Here is a 20,930-nt window from a genome sequence, read left to right as displayed (position 1 = left end):
TCCGCTGAGCAGAGAGTCCAATGTGGGGCTCGATCCCAGGACCCTGAGATCATGACCTGAGCCAAAGGCAGAGGCTTAACCCACTGAGCCACCCAGGCGCCCCTGGAGAAAAAGTTTTAAATATCAGTGTCAATGAAGCCTTGGCCTGAAATCCCAGTGTCTGGTGAAGGAGTGAGTGTGGAGCCAACCAGCCGGATGCTCTTATTATTTCCATTTTACCGACAGGGACCAGAATCACAGAGACAATCTAAGTCACTTGTCCCGAGGCACTCACTAATCAATTATTAAACTGGTTTTAAAGCTCAGACAGTTTGAATCCAGAGCCCACGCTCTTCTGTTTTTGTTTGTTTGCACATTTTATTGCATGTGCACGTGTATGTGTGTGACGCAATCTTTCAAACATACAGAAATGTACACAGACTAATAAAAAGAATACATTGTGCCCATCACCCAGCTCTATGCAGCCCTTTGCCATTTAACCACAAAGCAGTTCCATTGTCAATAATGTTTACTTGTTCCCTTTGTCTTTTTTTTCTCCTTGATCTGTCTTGCCAAATGATTCTCTGTATCTTCTGTTTTCCAGATTAGTTGGTCTTTTCTATTGGTTGTTTATTTCCTATTTCATTAAGTAAGTTAGTCTTTAGCATTTCCTTTCTTCTACTTTGAGTTTACATTTTGGTTCTTCTTACTTCTGACCTGCATTCGTCTTTTCCAGTATAAGTATTTGCAGCTCTACATTTTCTTCTCAGAGTTGTTCTAGTCATTAAGATTTCTTCTTTGAGTTAGTAATCATGAAGAAGATTTTTTTCCTTATATCTGTCTTATGGCTGGATTGGTAGGTTATCTTTCAATTACTGATTTCTGATTTCATTGCTTTGTGGGAAGAAATATACAAGATATTGTTTTTCTTTCTGTGGTTAGAGATAGATATGAAATTAGTTACTTTTATTACTTGAGATTTGCTGCATTATCAGTTTTTACAAATGTTCATGTGATTGTTAGAGGCAGGGCTTTGCATAAATGCTTTAGATCAATGACCAACAAAGGTGTATTAAGGCCAAATGATAAATTTTTGCACCTTCACAGATACTGTCTCTCACAGCTAATTAATGCTGTCTTTGTACCACAAAAGCAGCCATAGACTCTACTAAATGAATTAATATGTCTGTGTTCCAATAAAACTTTATTTACAAGAAGAGGTTGCAGGCTAGAAATAGCCCATGGCTCATAATATGCCAATTTATGCTTCAGATTCACAATTAAGCTTGTTAAATGTGCTTTTAAAAATATTCTGTATCTTTAATACTTTTTTGTTTACCAGTTGTTGAGAGAGTTATGTTTCTCCCTTTATGATAATAGGTCTGTCCATTTCTCCTTGTCATTTTGCCAGTTTTTGCTTTATGTATTTTGGAGTTATGTTATTGGGTAAAAACTAGTTCCAAAGTGTTACAGCTTCATGAATCCTTTTTAAAATCCTTAATGTTCCTTGTTAACAGGCTGTTCTCCGATGATAATATAGTTATGTCAACTTTCTTTTGTTAGTATTTGCCTGGCAAATAGTCATCTATTAAAATTCAAGTGTTTTAAGTATTTATTTTATATTCATGTATCCCCTCAATTTTCTACTCTTTTTTGAATAACAGACAGTCCTGTGGTCACTTAAGACACACCATAAGAGATCAATTTAAAAACATCTAGTTCTAGAGATTAATCCATTAAAATGTTAGCTCCACAAAGGAAGATAGTCTTATGTATTTTGTTCACTGCTAAGTCCCCAGTGTGGCGAATTGCCTAGCATAAAACATGTACTCAATACATCTTTATTACATGAATGAACATTGGACTCTTTGTTTCAAGTAAGACATCTTCTGTTCCTAAAGGGGCAGGCTGCAGGTGGTGTCTCCCCTCCCTAGCTAGAGCCTGTAGCAGGTGGAAATTGGGGTGAGGTATGGTGAGCTGCTTTTTCCTTTCCACCCTTTTGTCCCTAGTTTATTTGGCAGGGCTTCAGGCTCTTCTGAGAGGTTGGAGTACAGAGGGGAGGAGAAGCAAGGGCAGTAAAGTTCTTACTAGGCTACTGGCTAATCCCACCAGCTTTGCATTCTCTGGGCTAAGCAGATGTTACAGTTGATTCTAGCCTCAGAGAGTTCCCTAGTGGACTCCTCTGCCTGCAAGTCCCCTAAGGTGAAGACAGCATCCTATCCCTCTAGCTGCCCTACTCTTTAGTGCCAGTCCTCCAGAGGTCCATATAACAGAGAATCACCCCATCTCCCGAGACAAGTCTAAAATATTAAGGCTCCCATGTGACTCTGCCTGCATGAGCCACATCTTGTCCATGGAAACCAGTCATGCATTCTTTGCCCTGTTGCAGGGGGAAGTTGGGCACTTCCCAAATGCAATCCTGTCCTCTCTCTTCCCTGCTAAAGACCACGTTAGTATTCCTAGGTCAAACATCAGGGCAGATGCTGGAGACAAAATTAGGCTCTCTGAGCAGTTCAGCTGAAGAGTTTCCCCCACACACCCCAGCACCGTTCATGCTTAGAGTGAATTGAGAGGTTAGGCACCCTCGTGTCTCCATCCCGAGGAAACCAGACTTCAATGACTCTTCCAAAGTCCTCCCCACAAAATCCTTTCTTCAAAATCCTCACCCAGATCCCTTTTAACACACTGCATATTGCTGACGGGTCCCAGAACTATGGAAGAAAACAGAGTCATGGTCAAATACTTCCTTTGGAAATTCTGCATTTTGATCTCCCACCTCATTTTGAAAGCAGCGTATAATTACCTCTTGGTGCCTGTCAAAACTTCCATTTAACATCCTGTTTTAGTTGTACATCCTAATGCTTCCCTTTGTGGTTTACACTTAAAATTTTTAAAGGCACACAAAGTCTCAAGTTAGATCTAGTCTTCTGCTGAATCTCACAGAACCTTAGAATGTTTAAATGTCCTCAAAAAGTTTTTCACCTTAAATTATTGTTCAATATTTTAGTTCTAGCTGGCTTTTACACTCTCAAATTTGTAGTTATTGTTGTTTTAAAAAGTGAATGCTCATTTCTACGTATTCACGTTTACTGTTTCTGTGCCCAACATTATTCTCTCTTCCTCCCGCCCAGGTTCAACTTCTATCTCCCCAAAGTTTATTATGTAGCGGGGCTTATTTTAGCTTATTCTCGAGTGATAGATTAGCAAGGTATAATATTCTACACTAGTTCTTTTCTCTCAGAAATTGAAGGGTAATTTCATGGCAGTGGTGTCATGGGGCTCCCATTGTTGTGGTGGTGTCTAAATCAAATCATTTCTCTTTTGTAGATGATGTGTTCTTCTACAGTTATTTTGCAATCTCTTTATGTCACTGGTATTCTGCAGTTCCACCACAATTGCAAAGCATAGTGTTGGTTTCATTTATCCTTCTTGGAGATCCTTGTGATTCCTTTAGCTACAGACTTGCATCTTCAATTACTAAAAGCTCTTGACATCATTCATTTGTTTATCGCTTCTTCTCCATTCTTGCTCATCTCTCCTTTTGGAGTTCTTCTTAGACCTACGTAGAACTTTCTTTTCTCTTTCCTATTTTTTTATACTTTCACCTCTCCCTCTTACCGTTTGATAATGTCGTCATTTCCTGGGTTCCACCTTCTAGTTTCCTAATACATTGTTCTTTTGTGTCCTACCAGATGTCTAACCCATCTACTGATTTTTAAAATCAACTATATCCAGATGTAAAAGCACTCACTAAGCTTCTGGTATAGCTGAGTAAGACCCCATTGGACCGACCCTCCTTCGCAATAGCAATTATATATTCAAAACAACAACAAGCAATGACCCAAAGGTGTTGGAGAGTGAAAACCCAAAAAACCAGGAGGGTCTGGAGGGAAGTCAACACTGGCATGGGGTAAGTTTCACACTTTGGCAGCTTTTAGACTAATGGCAGTCCATACGGCCTTGGGGGTGGCTTAAACTCCTACACTGGCAATAATAGGAAGTGAGTGGGGCATCCCAGGAAAGAGAGATCCAGAAATGTACTCCCAAATTAAAATTTCTGCCCAAATCTCTGGATCCACTAGCCATGCATGTGCATATTAGACTCTGAGAAGCATTGGTAAGGACAAACAAATAGATCGACTTTTAAATTGTTACCCAAGAGAGTGAGTTTTCAGCTTGGATCCAACCAAGTTAATTGCCTGCCAAAATAGGTGAACAGACAAACAAACAAAATCAACAGGCTCTTTGGAAGAATATATAAGAATCCAGAGTCTCCACCACAAAACATTAGCAATGTCCAGGATTGTTCACATAGTTGTCCAAAATTGCTTGATACATGAAGAAAGGTAAACATGATCTATTTTCAAGAAAAAAGATAATCAACAGAGATCAACATCAAGATAACCCAGATCTTAAACTTAGCAGACAAGAATTTTAAAGCGGCTATCATAACTACACTTAATGATTCACTTACAGTGAATGTAAAGATAGGAAACATCACCAGAGAAACATGAATTATAAAAGAAAAACCAAAAGGAAATTCTAAAATTATAAAATACAATGTTGGTAATAAAAATTCACTAGACAAGTTTGAAAGCATAATGAAGATGACAGAAGTAAGAGACAGTGAACTCAAGGCAGAGCAACAGAAATTATCCAGTCTCAAGATCAGAGAGAAAAAAGAGGGACAAAGGGTGGGGATGGGGGCAAAGGGAGAGAGAGACAATCTCAAGCACACAATGCACTGAGCATGGAGTCCAACAAGGGGCTCGATTCTAGGACCCTGAGATCATGACCTTAGCTGAAACATTCAACCGAAAAGAGCTGGATTCTCAACCGACTGAGCCACCCCAGGTGCCCTGGTAAAAAAGATTTTTAAGAATGAACAGAGACTCAAGAATTGAAGGACAATACAAAAAGATTTAGCATACACAGTTGGAGTCCAAGAAGGAGAGGAGAGAGAAAATGGGGGTAGAAAAAAATATTTGAATAAATCATGGCTGAAATTTTCCCAAATTTTGTAAAAAAACAAAAAACAAAAAACATAAATTATAGATTCAGGAATCTCAGTGAACTTCAGGCAGATAAGATATGTGGAAAACTAGATGCCTAGATCCCTCACAGAACAACTGCAGGAAACCAAAGATAGAGAGAAAATCCTGAAAATGGCCCAAGGACAATGACACATCACATACAGAGCATCAAATTTCAAGTAACTGCTCATTAGAAAAAATGTAATGGCAGCCAGAGGACAGGGGAACAACATCCTTAAAGTGCTGAAAGAAACAAATACATAAATAAACCCAGAACTCTATATTGAGTGAAAATATTCGTCAAGAATGAAGATGACCCAAAAACATTGTGCTAAGTAGAAGAATTCAGACATGAAACCACATATTGTATGGATGCATTTAAATAAAATATCCAGAAAAGGTTAGTTTATGGAGGCTGAAAGTAGATCAGTGGTTGCCTGGGGCTACGGGCAAGAACAGAGATTAACTGCAAAGGGACAAGGGGATTGTTATGAAGGTATGGAGATGAAATGTCCCCTGCCATGGAGATGTGGCTAGTGACCCCCAGATCCCTCCCTACAATGGGTCCCCAGAGCACACTTTTCATCCCCCATAGTAACAGTCAGTGGTTATGATAATTATGTGCTTACTATCAGCCTTCTCCAGGAATTGTGAACTTCATGAAGACAGGCTCTATTTCCAAATTGTTCTTGGTATCCCTAATCCCCCAGCACAGGACCTGAAAATGAAATCAGGGCTCAAAAGAAGTCTGTTGAATGCTTTTGAACTTCTCATTCCCTGTTGGTGAGCCCTTTCTGCAAAGTGATGATTCTTTCATTTCAGATACATTTTCCTATAACGTGTTTTAGTATTTTTGTCTTTCATTTGTTCCATTGTCTACATGGAAATCATAAACTACAGTGCTTCGTATTTCGTCTCTTCTCTATAACTATTACTTTTGTTCACACATTTTGCCCTTTGCCCTTTCCTCTGTATTTTATGTAATTCCACCATGCCATGTCACTAATTTTTTGCCGTGATGGTTCTACTCCCTGCTATTTCCAAAGCACTCCGAGTTCTGCAATGTACTATTATCATCAATTTCCTGCCTTAATTATGCCAGTTCCTTATTCATGTCACTGTTTACTGTCTCTTATTTTTCCTCTTGTTTCATAAAGTCCATTTTCTTGTGATTTCCTTCATACTACACAAACAATTGGGTTAGACAATCACTTTCTGTATCTTGGAGTAAATGTTCTTCCAAAATGAGCTCTTCCTTCATCTTTTTTTTTTTTTTTTTCCTGCCATGTTCCATTTCTTCTTTTTGGAGAAGGCAAAGAAGAGGAAGCAGAATTTTTGCCTAGGTCTCATTTTTCCCCCTTGTTCCTTATCTCGGTTCATCTCAGTTCTATTTGGGGCCCTGATAGTCCCCAAATGATATGGGTAGATTTTCCTTAGGCTCCACTTCCCAATTTCCTAGGCACAGTTTGATGACTCTCCTTAGAACTAGAGAGATGAGTGTCCATGATTTGCTCAGTCCTTTCGTTGCCTGAACAAGATGGAGAGGAGGATGAGGCTGGGCTTTGGGCAGTCTCAGGCCACACCACTGTCTCTGGGCACTCACTCACTCTAACTTTTTCTCAGTTCCAGACCAGGGCATTTCCTTGGGTCTGGTATACGTCTGGCCTCTGAAGAGCGGGCTTCAAGTACACACGCCATTTTGATGGGAAAGTCCGCCTTCCTCTACCTATTGCTACCTACCGAGTGACTCCAAAATGCAGTGCCTTCAAATACCCAGAAGTACTGCTCCCAGTTCTGTTGGTCAGGGATCTGTGCAGGGCTCACTGACTGGGCAGCTTGACTGGGGATGAAGGGCCCGAGATGGCCTCACTCAGTCTGTTGGTTGGGCACCTAGGCTCTCTTCCGTGTGGCCTCTCTCTCTCCTCATGCGGTCTTTTGTCCTCCCTGGCTTCTCCCTCCGGAAAGATTGCCTGGATTTCTTTACACTGCAGTTGGGTTCTGAGGGAATAAACGTGGAAGCTGCCCGGTCTCCAAAGGTCTAGGGCTAGAGTTGATGGGTGTCACTTTCACCACCTCTTTTGAGCAAAGCAAGTCACAAGTCATAAGACCAGTCAGATTCAAGGGACCCGCTCCTGGGTGGGCAGACCAGTGGGTGTATAGAGGGATGGGAGGAATTGTTGACAGCCTTCTCAAAGAACTAGTACCATCCTTCTTTGTTCTGCTCATATTCTATGTTAATTTCGGAGAGACTATGCCCCATCCTTTTCTGGGGACAAAGAAAGAATAGCTGAGTGGTTGGGAGTTCGTCTGGCCTCCATCTTTGGACACTAGTACTTACCAGGAGAGAGAGGAGAGGAGCTCCAAGAAGGCTGTTCTGCATTTTTCCCAGTCCAACCATACCCCTGAAGTCTCCAGACTGGGGGTAGGGGGGTATCAGTGTGGTTTCTCAAAATGTACTACACTCTCTTTTCCTCACATAATGCATCTTTAACCAGAAAAGGGAGCTCTCCATCCACCCCAAACGTCTTCTGGTTTACGTTGCTCTGAATCTGGAAGAAACATGTTAATGTTTGTAGAATGTGGCTGAGACCTGTCCCTCGCTTAAGCACTCATGTCCTATTCTTTGCTATGTTTACTTCCTTTTGATGATTTTGTACAGTCCCACTCTCCCTAATCCTAAGGACTGAATTGCATCTCCTAAAATTCATCTGTTGAAACCCTAACTGGCCTTGGTCTGAGTAACTCGACCAAGGTCACAGAATGAGTGACAGATTGGCACTCAGTCAGCCTGGCTGCAGGGCCCACGCTCTGCGTTTCATGCTGGGAGGCCTCTGGTACTTTCCCTTTTGACTTGCAGTTCCAGAGAGGACACAGCATCCCGGACTTCCTCCCAGCTGGTGGCTGGTTGCTCCTGGCTCTGCCCTCAACCTCATTCTACACTCTCCTTAGGCACCAGCCACCCCAGAGCGGTGACCTCGGGGGGACGGACAGAAGAGGAATTCTGCCTCAGCTGCACATTCCTTCCCAGCCTTTGGGGAGGGCAACAAAGAAACACAATTAACACCCAGTGTGTAGGTGGGTAGGGAGAGAGTGGCTTTTGTCTGTCCTTCTGGTGTCCTAGGAGTACACATAGCTCTGTTTCTAGGCCCTGGTCATTCCACGAGGGCGCTAGGACACCAGCAAACTCCTGCCAGTAGCTCTCTCTTGGCACAGAAAAGTCTGGTTACTTGCTATTTCAAAGGAGGCAACAGAAGCAAAGATGCTGGTTTGTGGACTCAAGTAACAGATTTAATCTGCACAGAGCTTTTCAGTGTTCGGAGCACGTTTATACAACATAGCTTTATCTTCATGTCAGGCCTAAGCAACTAGAAAGATATTTTTGGTGTCTGGCCTATGTTGTTTGTGACAAGCTAGTCCTTCCCACGAACACTAGGAACATTAACTCACATGAATAAGAACGAGAGTTAACATTTATCAGTGATCACTGATTCCAAGCCCTGCTCTAAATGTTCTTTATATGCAGTAACTCATTGACTCCTCATTACTTTTGACCTTAACCTCCAGAGACCCCCATAAGTAGCTCCACCTTCCTGCAGCCCTGAGTGACGAGCCATCCTGTGAACGAGGCACCCAAAATTGTGCAGTGCGTGACTTGTACAGTCAGACGTGGCTACCCTGCTAGGCTGTGCCAACATTACCTTCTTATGCCAGTATGGGACTTACTTGAAGTCTTCTCTCTCACAAGTGGGGCCGCCCCTTTCTCTTCCAGAATCTGTGAGCTCTCTGCATATTTTATCACTCGTTAATCCACATTTTGTAAAAAGGTTTATTCCTCTTTTCCATGCAGCTTCCCCAGGTCACTGTCACAGAGGCAAGGGGCTGAGCACTGTCCTGCCGCTGGGAGAGGCTGTGTGAAGGATGGAGGCATTCTAGGAGCCGGGAGATTCTAAACAGGGTGCATGGGTTGGGACTGGTAGTGGCAGTAATTCAGGGTTTTCAATACAAGTGTATGGGTGTGAGGTGCCCAAGGCAGTGACAATGTGGTTTATCTCCTAAAACAATTAGGCTGAACAAGAGAGAAAATAAAGGAAAAAGGGCACCAGACATCGAGGTCAGGGGCTTTACTCTTCCCATACACAACCCCATTCAGCACTAAGAAAACTGTCAAGTTCAAACTACTATCTACATTTTACAGGAGAGGAACTGTAACCTCAGACAGCAACACTCCTTCCAAACCCAGCGCAGGGGTGTAAACTGATACAGCCTTACCGTTCAGCAATAAAGAGCCTCATATTCCCTTGGATCCAGTAACATATTCCCAGGAATTTAATTCAATCAAATAATCAGGGATGATCCCAAAGAATATGGAGAGGGATATTCACTGCTAATCGATATTACTCGCTATAATTAAGACTAGCAAAAACTAGGAACATCTTAAATGATCACTGGGGACAGGGACCGAATATGTAAATTATGGTGGATCAAAATGATAGAATATCATGCAGGCACCGATAAACCAGTTTTCAAAATAATTGTCAATTATTCAATAGGAATACGTTTGTGAGAGGCGAAGAGAAAAGTAAAAAAAAAAAAAAAAAAAATTACACATAGAGCAAAAGTCATTTCTAAGAATATGTGTATAAACACATAGAAAAAAGACGAAGGAAATACATCAAAACATTACCAGGATATTAATTTAATATATGTTACATTAGATACATGAAAGCATTAAAGTCACCAGGTGGTGGGATAATGGGTGATTTCCTTTTCCTCTAGATACGTGTGTGTCTTTTGCAAATAATCTACAACAAACGCATATTACTTTAATGGGAAGAAGCGGCAATAACTTTGAAATCTGTTCAGGCGGTAGTCTTGACTACCGATGACACTGGGCCTCCACGCCCTTGGCACCAGCAGGCCACATCACCCTGTTTCTTCTTTGGTAGAGAACCTGGGACCTCTGCACCACAGCTGGAGAAAGTGAAGCTCAGAGAGATGTGGTTTCTTCCCCAGGTCTCCCGGAATCCACAACTGTCTGCCTCCAAGGTCCCCGCTCTTTCCTCTCCCCAAAGCAATTCCCTGCCCCCACTGCACCTGGCCCAGAGAAACAGCTGCCCAGAGAAGGCAGTGACCAGACTTCCCCCCAAGCTCCAGCTACCACTGACATAAAGATCAGGGCATTCTTCCAAAATAATCAAGGGACCTGAACCCAGACGGAGGGAGAGGTACCTTCTGGTCACGCCACAAACCCACAGTACGCTGGCTTCTTCCACTGGCCACCAGGAGTGTGCTGCTCACTGTCCCCATTGGCAACCCCTTAATACCTCAAAACACCTCATTTTTTGTTCCTGCATCAGTTTCTACCCCTCGCCCTACTGGCTGACTTGGTGACCCCCCCTCCCAGCTGCTACTTGCCAGCTTTGCCCAGTCACCGTCACCTGCCAACTACCACCCTTCTTATGCCTCCTTCTAGATAAGCTGATTTTTACATCATTTCGGGGTACCACAGAGGCTGCAAGTAAGACACCCAAGGCACTGCCAGTGACAGGCTGGCTGGGGACAGTGAGCCACGGGCCAGCCAGGCTTGCTCCCCCGGCCCCTCACTCATTCCAACCAGAGAAGCTCTTTCTATCTTTGGGTTAACTCCGGGCTCTGTTTCAAGAAGAGACCCGAGCAATTGGAGGCCCCAGATCTGGATCGTTAATAAATACACAAAACACTCTAGTAATTACATTATCCCTGTAGACCTGAGTCACAGTGCCGAACAGGAGGATGGCTCTTTTCAAGGCTACACTTACACCCTATTGATGCTAATTCGCTGGGCCATTTCAGCAGGGCCTGCCTTTTCTAAAGGCTTATTGGGAGAAAGTGGTGGGGGACAGCTAGGGAGACAGAGATGCTGGATGGGGAGGGACAGGAGTGAAAGAGGAGAGGAAAGGAGGGAGAAGGTGGGCAGGGGAGGCACAGGCCCCGGGACCCCTAGGACATCTCTTTGGCTTCTTTAAAGACTGGCATCAAAGAACACCCCTGAGAAGCATCTGTGATTTCGCTTCTAGTTTCCCAACAAGCCATGACTCTGGTCTCCCTGCCGTTTCAAGGGCTCTTTCCTCGGCTTTAAAAGCCCTTCCTGCACTTGCTCAACCAGTAAACTCCCCCAAGATCATGGGGAACCCCTCTGGGAGCCCCAGGCCATACAGGGGCTCCTGGGATGGTGCCCAGCTCCCCAAGAAAACAGTCCTAAGTTAGCTGGAGGCTGCTCCACTTGTCCTTTTCCGTGCCAGGCTGAACACGACCTGAGGACACGAGACCACCTTGTCACCTCTACACTCCAGTCCCCATCCTGGCCGTAAGTCCTGTGCACGGAGTCAGGCAGCCCTGAGTTTGAGCCTGGACTCCAACACTCAAGAGTTGCAGGACCTTGGAAAGGTACTTAACTCCCCCAAGAGCCTCAGTTCCATCACATGAAATGGGTATGATACCACCCCTCCAAGGGCGGTTGAGGAAACTGACCATTCTCCCTCCTCACCTTCATCTTCACAGGACTCACCACCACCTGAAAAATCGTACATTAACTTGTTTCTTTATTGTCTGTCTTCCCTCCCAAGAACGTAAGCTCCCGCAACACAAGAAGTCATGGGACAAGGACAGGCACCTGGTAATTTTTCCGTAAACATGGCGGCATGAATGAACTGCCTGACCCAAGTGGCCACATTCACAAAGGACAGAGACTTCTAGCCAGGGGCCCTGGGTCTCCCCACACAGAGACTGTCATCAGAAGACTGAGGAGGACATCAGCAGAACACTTAAAAGTGACCCATGTGAAATTGGAACCCTTGCACACCATTAGTAGGGTTGTAAATTGGTACAACCTCCATGCAGGCAAGTCTCTCCAAAATTAAAAATACAATTACCGTCTGATCCAGTAATCCCACCTCTGGATATTTGCCCAAAAGAATTGAAAAAAAGGACTTTGAAGAGACATTAGCACTCTGTGCTTACTACAGTATCATTCCCAGTAGCCAAGAGGTGGAAACCAATTAAGTGTCTATCAATAGATGAACGGATAAAAAAAATCTGGAATATACAGACAATGGACGATTATTCGACTGTACAAAAGGGAAATCTTGCCAAACATGACAACATGGATGAACACCTGAGAAGATTCTGCTAAGGGAAATAAACAGTCATGGAAGGGCGATTACTGCAGGATCCCACCACATGAAAGTAGTAGTCAAAGTAGTCAAAAGTAGTCAAAGTCTCAGAGTCGGAGATTCACCATCAAAGAGTGGTGGTTTCCAGGTGCTGAGCGGGAGGAGGGGAAATGGGGAGCTGCTGTTCAATGGGCATAAATCTTCCATTCGGGAAGACAAATAAGCCCAGAGATGTACTATACATCCTGCCTATAGTTAACGATACGTGTTGTACACCAAAATTTTATTAAAAGGATAGATCTCGGGGTGCCTTGGTTCAGCATCCAACTTTCGGCTCAGGTTGTGATCTCAGGGTTGTGAGACAGAGCTCCATATAGCTCTGTGCTAAGTGTGGAGTTTGCTTGACATTCTCACTCCCTCTGCCCCTCCTGCTCATGCTCTCTCTCTCTCTCTCTCTCAAATAAGTAATTTTTAAAAAAAAATTTTTTTTAAGATTTTATTTATTTATTTGACAGAGAGAGATCACAAGCTGGCAGAGAGGCAGGCAGAGAGAGTGAGAGGGAAGCAGGCTCCCTGCTGAGCAGAGAGCCGGATGCAGGACTCGATCCCAGGACCCTGAGATCATGACCCAAGCCGAAGGCAGCGGCTCAAACCACGGAGCCACCCAGGCGCCCCATAAGTAATTTTTTTTTAAAGGGCCAATCTCATGTCATGTTCTTACTAAATTAAAACAAAATAAAATAAAACAAGAAGTGACCCTCATGAGTAGCATTTTCCAGACTCACAATTTCCTCAACCACCATCACCTGGCCCATCCCTGTGTCTCGGAAGCACTATTGGGCTCTTTGTGCCCTCATGGCAGTTGTGCTAACTGGAGGAGAAGGGGAAGATGGGCAGCCCTTACCAACAGGTGGGTCTGGCACATCCCAAGCCCCTGGCCAGACCACTCAGGCCTGGAGAGACAAAGGCCCAGGGCTATAAAGCTGGTGAAGGGGGTGGCTGAATGCAGTGGGGGCAAGACCTACCCCAAACTCATGCTGTCCCCACAATGTACTCCTTGAGATCACAGATCCCCTTTTCAAAAAGTTCTGTGCATGTGTGTGTGTGGGGTGTGTGTGTGTGTGTGTGTGTGAGAGAGAGAGAGAGAGAGAGAGTAAAGCGATAGAAGCTTATTAAGTGAAGATCTAGAAAAAGCTCTCAAGAGAGGGGTCACAACAGGGTTGCCAAGGAGAGCCTTTAGGGTTGGTCTTTTATAGAAAGCTAACCAGGGAACGGAAATCTTTTTCACATTTCTACTGATACCGCCATTGAGCAAGGACTAGTGATAAAGTTCTTTCCACATCACAGAATTTGTCTATATCCAGACCTCACAGCCAGCTGTGCCTTATAGGAAATAATGATTTTAATTCTTTCAAATGCACTCTGGACTCTGGTAAAGGCAGCTGGCATGTTTTGGAGCTCAGAGCGTCCACTGAAGGTCATGACACTGGGTGGTCATCAGAAGCCTCTCCGCGGGACCTCGAGACTCCCCGATGCGCCTGCCTACTGCACTGTCACCCATGCTCATGACAGTCTTTGGAAGGAGTTGCCTTTGTCCAAGCCAACTCCTAACCACACCATGGATTTAATCTCCTTATTTAGAAAATAACCTAACTCACTTTTTGAAACAGTCCAAAAGGCATTGCTGATTTGATCTGATGGACTTTTGTTTTTCAACTATTTCCAAAGTGTGACCCCCTCCTTAAATGATGAAAAATGACCTTCCCTGGGGAACTCCAGGAATGGACAAAATGTCTCTCTGTATCTCTCTGAAGACATTTCTGAGAGATACATTAAGGCCATGGCTCTCCACCTTGGCCAGCACTGGAACCAGCTGGGAAGACTGAAAACAAAATACAGGCTCAGATCTCACTCTCAGAGTCTCTGGTGTGAGAAGTCTGATATGCAGCCTGGTGGGGATATTTCTGCTTCCCAGGGGATTTGAATGTACCACCAACGTGGAGAACCCCTGCTAAACATTGGGGGAATCACCGGGACCAAACATGCATGGAGTGGGCCCCCTACTTTGGCAGTGGTAGGTGCCTATGTGAACATGGTGAATCTTGTAAATTTGCAAAACTTCCTTGTATAGTTGGAGACCATGAAGCTGATCAAGAACACATGGCTTGGGACGCCCGCGTGGTTAAGTGTCTGCCTTCGGCTCAGGTCATGACCCCAGGATTCTGGAATCCAGTCCCTCATCGGGCTCCCTGCTCAGCAGGGAATCTTCTTCTCTCTCTGCCTGCCACACTCCCTGCTTGTGTTCTCTCTCTCACTCTCTCTGACAAATAAATAGATCAAATCTTAAAAAAAAAAAAAAAAAAAGAACATATGGCTTGCCCAAAATCTTAGAGATTAAAGCACCAACTCAAGTTCCTTCAGTGAGATTTATCAAGCATCCTGTGGCCTGGCCGGCCTCCTAATTACCCACCCAGAATCTCTCCCACCGTGTCAGATCCTGCATCCAGTGCAGCCCCTCAATCTGTCTGCGGACATGTTTTCTCTGGCATACACAAAATGTATGTAATGGTAAAATGTAATGGTAAAATTCTGAATTAGTTGCCTAAGAATCAGAAGATTTTACACGAAAGACGTGTATTTCTCACTAACACTGTGCAACACTCCCATGGGCAGGGCTCCCCTGGAGCTGGCATGGCCCATGGCCGCCCTGGGACCCCCAGGCTCCCCAGGGGCCACCCCTTCCCAGTCTTGCACGGGCTGTTCATTTGACCTGCCTGTCCCGTCCATTTTTGTGATCTCCGCATTACACCATGAATAGAGATGAAGCTTTATTAAACGGGAATACCATCCACTCAAACAGATCATGCTTACTGGAAATACCAGTCTTGGCTTTTATCTGAAGAAACTGGAGTCAAACCTGATACATAATTATAGAAATCCAAATGATAATGACAGAGCAAATATATCGCATTGACAGTGTTTTCTCATTCTCAAATGTTTTCATGGACATTCATCCAAAGGCTTTCTTCTGTTTCTACTCTGACCCTGCTGCTTGTCCCAGGTCCTGAAAATGGCCTGGATTGAAGTCCAGATCAGTAGCCACAGGCCAATCCAAACAGAAACCTTTGAAGGAAGGAAGGAAGCCATTTTTCCCTATTGCTTTCCAAAATGATCCCCATAGATGAGCATTAAGGGGAAAAATATGATCCCGACATGTCATAAAACTACAAAGGGACAATGCAATCTAACACATCTGGATTGATAGAAACTATGAAATATATTCATATACATTCAACAAAGTCAGAATGAAATTTGGGGGCCCACATAATTTTAGATTTATTAATTAGCTTCTTTTTTTAAATGCTGCCTTTATATACCATTTTGTAAAAATGACTCAAGAATTCTTAAATTTCAGGGCACCTGGGTGGCTCGGTGGGTTCAGCCTCTGCCTTCGGCTCAGGTTATGGTCTCAGGGTCCTGGGATCGAGCCCTGCATCGGGCTCTCTGTTCCGCAGGGAGACTGCTTCCTCCCCTCTCTCTCTGCCTGCATCTCTGCCTACTTGTGATTTCTGTCTGTCAAATAAATAAATAAAATCTTTGAAAAAAAAAAAGAATTCTTAAATTTCTTGCGATTTCCTCATCTGTAAAATGAAATGACAATAATGTGTCTTACAGAGAAGTTGGGAGGACCAAGAGAGCCAATTCATTACGTAGGGCTCGGAACACCACCAGACACAGTGTAAGGGACTCAGCAAATATTTGCTCTATTTATTATTATTCAGTTGTACAGGGCAATTTATCTCTCCCTTCCCTCCTTCCTCTTCCCAAAAGAAGCTAACCAAATGGGTTTATGAGATCCCCGTGACCTCTGCCCATTAAATAAGGATGAATTTATTCAGATGTGATACATCATGTAAAGCTCTCATTGACGGATATGAATGTTTAAGTGACGGCAGTATCTATTACAGAAGAAATATTTTTGTTCAATCCACTGATTGGAAGAGCTACATGGCGATACTTAACTGTCTCCCTTGTTGACTTTTCTCTCTCCACCCAGAGGCCTGTAAAGTCCAGGATGGGAAATGTACCCAGCTCATTACTGCCCCATTGGCCCAACAGTTGGAAGGCAGTAAAACATCAACAATGAATGTGAGAAATAAACAAATATTCGGACAATGCAAAACTAAATCAAGATAAAGATGTCCTATTTCCTTCAGTGGTACAGTCCTACCAGCAAAAATTCTTTGGTGTCCTAGTGACAGGCTGTGGTCGATGCTAACGTGCTGCCCAGAATGAGGCCGTCATTGTCCCAGCTGCTGGGAACATTGCTGGCTCACAGTTGAATCCTCCCTAGCACTGCTTTCACCAAAGGGTACTGTGTTACCCAAACTGCATCACCAAAAGGAGCCACACATGCTCCCTAAAAGCAGCCTGTACCAATGATTGATCAGTTGCATGGGGACAAAGGTCTGGCCCCTTTGGCTCCATGTGCGACAATTCTGAAGAACCATCTCAGTTCCAAAACCCTATAGAATTGAGCCTTGTTGCAAATGCACCACAGTCCAACTTTCCCTCTGCTCAACCCAATCCCCTCCCTCCCAGTAATCCCCCTGCACACAGGCCTCCACTCCAGGGGTCACCTAGAGGAACCTGACCTATGACCGTTCATAGCAGGATTAAGAACCACCAAGTGGGAATAGGTTGGCTCTTCCTGGAAGTTTCTTATCCCCACTCCTGCACAACTCACTCCTCGCTTTATTCATAGCTCATCTCAAATGCATCTCAGAGAGGACTTCTCTGACAGTCCTAGCGCCTCCCTGTCCAAATCAATTGCTAGCACGTTATGCCATTGGACCTCCTTCTATGCAGATATCAACATCTGAAATTGTCTCATTCTTTGCTTTCTTGCTCTTTCTGTCCTCTCCCACTAGGATGTAAGCTCCAGGGAATAGATACGTGCTATATTGCTCACTGCCTATATGCCCAGCTTCTAAGCATCACCCTGCATGACACAAGCCCTTAAGAAATATTCTTAAGGCAAAAGCATGGGACTAAGGGTGGGGAGCTCTCCTCTTGCTCTGTTTCTGCTATTAACCATCTGTGTGACCTCAGGCAAGTCCCTGGACCTTTCTAAGTCTCACTTTTCACATTTGCAGAATGAGGTGGCTGGGTGTGGTGACCAATAGGGTTCTGACATCTCTGGGATGCTATCATTTTAAATGGTTAGGCAGCTCAGAATTACCCTATCAAGCACATGGATATCACAGAATTTTTGAGCTGGAAAGGAGCTTCTCAGAGCATTCTGCAATATCTGATGAGTCTGAGCATTCAGAGGCCAAGTTCATGACTATGTGAGTGCTAGAAAAACTTTGTATCTAGGGATACATTTAACGTGGGAGATCATCAAAGCCTTAGGGCACTTGAGATAACCATTCTCCTCTTTCCATAAGTACTGTGAAATGTGTTAAGTCCCACTCTCCAGTCCTAGGAGGTCATGATGAAAGCAAACACTGGTTGAGGCTGCCCAAGTGGCCAGTGGGACTCTGCTCCTATGAAGCATTGACCGCAGTGCCCGTCCCAAGAAAGCCCTCAAGGAATGTTGCCTCTTACCAACTACCACTTCCAATGCAAACAAAAGTCATCTTAAGGTAGGTACTCTTATGATGCACCTTGGGGTGGTAGAGATGGAAGCTTGGAGAGATCACACAATGCACCGTGGAGTCAAAGACCTGAGAAGTGGTAGAGCCAGAATTTGAAAGTCCAAGTCCAAAGCTGTGCCATGTAGCTACCCACACTATGCTGCCACCCAACCGAGTTACATTCTTTTGTTTAAAGATAGGAATCCCGGCTTGCCGACAAGTCATCGTTTGACCCTCAACTAGAAGTGATATGCCTGGTTTACAGTCAAGTTTCTCGAAATTGCTTGTGGGCACACCTGAGCAGTCTTCTTAAAATGCAGGTTCTGATTCAGAAGATCCAGGGTCAGGCCTGAGATCTGCATTTCTAACGGGTCCAAGTGCGCCGATGTTGCTGGTCTGTGGATCAGGCTTTGGGAGGCAAAGGTACGGAGGAAGGACCTCCTCCTAAAAGTCAGAGACCAGCCTCTGGTCCAGCCCTGGCAAACTCTGGTGACGAAACCACAGCCAAGTTCCTTCTCACCTCTCCAGGACTTGGTGTCTTTGTCCATAATGTGGAAATGACCCTACCTTTATACCTACCGCCTAGGATGGTTATTGTGATGAAATCACAGGGTATGTGTGGAAGCCCCTCATAAACCAGAAAACTCATAGGGAGGGGGCAGGAATTTGCTTGTCCACTGCTCTGTGGCCTTTGAGGATAGGGGTCAGGTTCTCCAAGGGGTCTCTTGTGCATTGTCTAGCCCATAGTAGGGAATTAGTTAAGTGTTCACTCCAAGTGCCATGCATTTCAAATACTATTTACTTTCGTCTTCAAAACAATCTCTGCTTCCCATTTTATAGGTAAGGAAACTGAGGCATTACCTACCACACCCCAAACCACCCAAGCCATAAAGTCTGGGGCCTGGATTCAAACCATGATCCATCTGGTTTGTACCCTTTATTCTTGGTATTTCTCCAGCTGAGAGGCCTGGGCCCAGACTTTGCTTCTGCACCTGTCACATGGATACTAGGAGTCTAACCCCTCCTTTGAATAAAGGGGGGCCCTGAACTGTGGGCTCTGGTCAAGGGACAGATCCTACGAGTGCAAGTTGAGGCTTGTCATCTCAGGAGCAGGAGAAAGTGCAGGAACAATAACCCAGTTCAAATAAACTCTTCCAGTATTCTGCAATGAGAGCCAAAGTCAAGGGCATCCTACTTTCAGGGCCCCCAAAACCCGTGTCTAGCCTGTGTTAGGAGGAGCAGATGTTTAGAACACCTGAAACTAACAGAACACTGTATTTAACTACACTGGAATTAAAATGAAAAAATTAATACATAAAAAATAAACTTGGTCGATTTTCTTCAAAAAGAAGGAGAAGAAAGACACTAAAACAGAACGATGGTTCTCCAGGTGGGGTCCATCGGGGTCTCCAGAGGGCCCCGCAGACCCCGATGTTTTGTTCTTGACCCTGCTCTACAGCTCCAGCAGCCAGCTTCCCACACGAGGCTGTCCCTCACAGGGAGGCTGGCGTGGGAGCCTTTTGTCCACGGACCAACTCTGCTTGAGGCCCAGTGGGTTCGAGAAAAGAAGAGGAAGGACAGAGACTGAATGGAGAGCATGGCGCTATCTGTAGCTGAGACACCTGGAGATGCGGCCCAGAAGGGCGCTAAGGTGCAAATGGCAGGGGTGAGGCGGGAACTCAGGGCCACCTGACTCCGAAGTTTGTGCACCTCCCTCCGCCCCTCCGTGTTGGTAATCACCAGGAACAGCCAGAGCGGCAGGACCCCGTGGCCCAGGAAAAAGCACAGCGGTGCCCCAGAGCCTTGTCCGAGCATCCAGGTGAACACAGCACCTCACTGGAGGCCACAGGGAAAGGGCGCCTCCCCTTCGCGAGCCCTTCTGCTGGGGGCGCCCAGCCCATCTGGACACTGACTGAACACAAGCCGGCCATGCAGGGAAACCAAGCCTGATGGACCCTCAGAGGAAGCTGCTCCCGAGAGGACACTGCCCAGCCCACCCAGCCTGGGAGCGTCCGGCTTGTGGACCACAGGCCCTGGATGCAGAAGCCCCAACAGGAGAAGGGAGCGATGCTGTGGCCCCAGGAAGGAGCCCCCTTCCCAGGGTCTGCTTTCCTGTCTGTCAGAGCACAGCCAGGAAGGCCCGGAACCATCACAGAACAAGAACGGCCAAGATGCTAGAAGGGCCTCCTGACACCACCTGCTCCCTCTGGGCCTAGGGCTGGACCTTGTGTCACACAACCTCTAACCCTCCTCACAGACAGACTGGAGAAGCACGAAGTCACTGGGAACAGGCTGGGTGGTGGCTATGCAGGCACCCCCATCAGATTTTTAGATACTATCAGAACCTCTCATTCCACCCAGAGCCAATATCTCCCTGATCCATTCTCTGCGGAGACAAGGACCCCTTCGCTGACACCCCCACTGCCCTGCTCTGAGGAGACAGCTTCCTGTCCAACTGACACTTGTCTTCCTGGAGGACATGACTTTTGTATACAGGACAGACCCTGAAACCAGTGAGTCCACAAACCCTGGGACCTGCCATGTCCACGGGGGCCATAGCCAGCCCTTGGTACCTCAGCTTCCACAACCTTCTAGCCCTGACAAGGTCAAGAATATATGCACAAGCCAAAGACAATGACCTTCAGGACAGATGTCAAGGACTCCCACTGCCTGAGCCTGGGCCTGGCCTGCGCCCTTGGCCCCGCAGACACGCCCTGTGGGGAACCAGCCAGTCTGAGCCAAGTGTCCTTGCTGTGAACTGGGCGTGGGAGATCCACAGAGTGAAACTCGAGGCCAGTGTGGCTCCAGGTGAACAAAGACAGCTGGGTCAGGCCCATGGACAAGTCACGGGTGTCCAGAGATGCCCTGGCCTGGGGGGCAGCCAATGGACCCAGACGGTGAGAGACACATGGCAGTTTCCCTGGGGCACAAGGGGCAGCTGCCAGGATGGTTTCTGGAACTTCCACCCCATCCTGATATGCTGATACCAACAGGACAATGTGAGCATGTCCTCTGTTTCCCAAAGCCAGAAGGAGCCTCAGAACCCAGGTCAGCGAACCTGGCTGGAGAGATTCCCACACCGCCCCAGACACTGGTCACAGCCAGTCCTCATGTATCGCTAGCACTGG

This window comes from Martes martes (genome assembly GCF_963455335.1).
Source record: "Martes martes genome assembly, chromosome: 4".
Taxonomy (NCBI): domain Eukaryota; kingdom Metazoa; phylum Chordata; class Mammalia; order Carnivora; family Mustelidae; genus Martes; species Martes martes.
Note: the sequence above shows the minus strand (reverse complement) of the source record.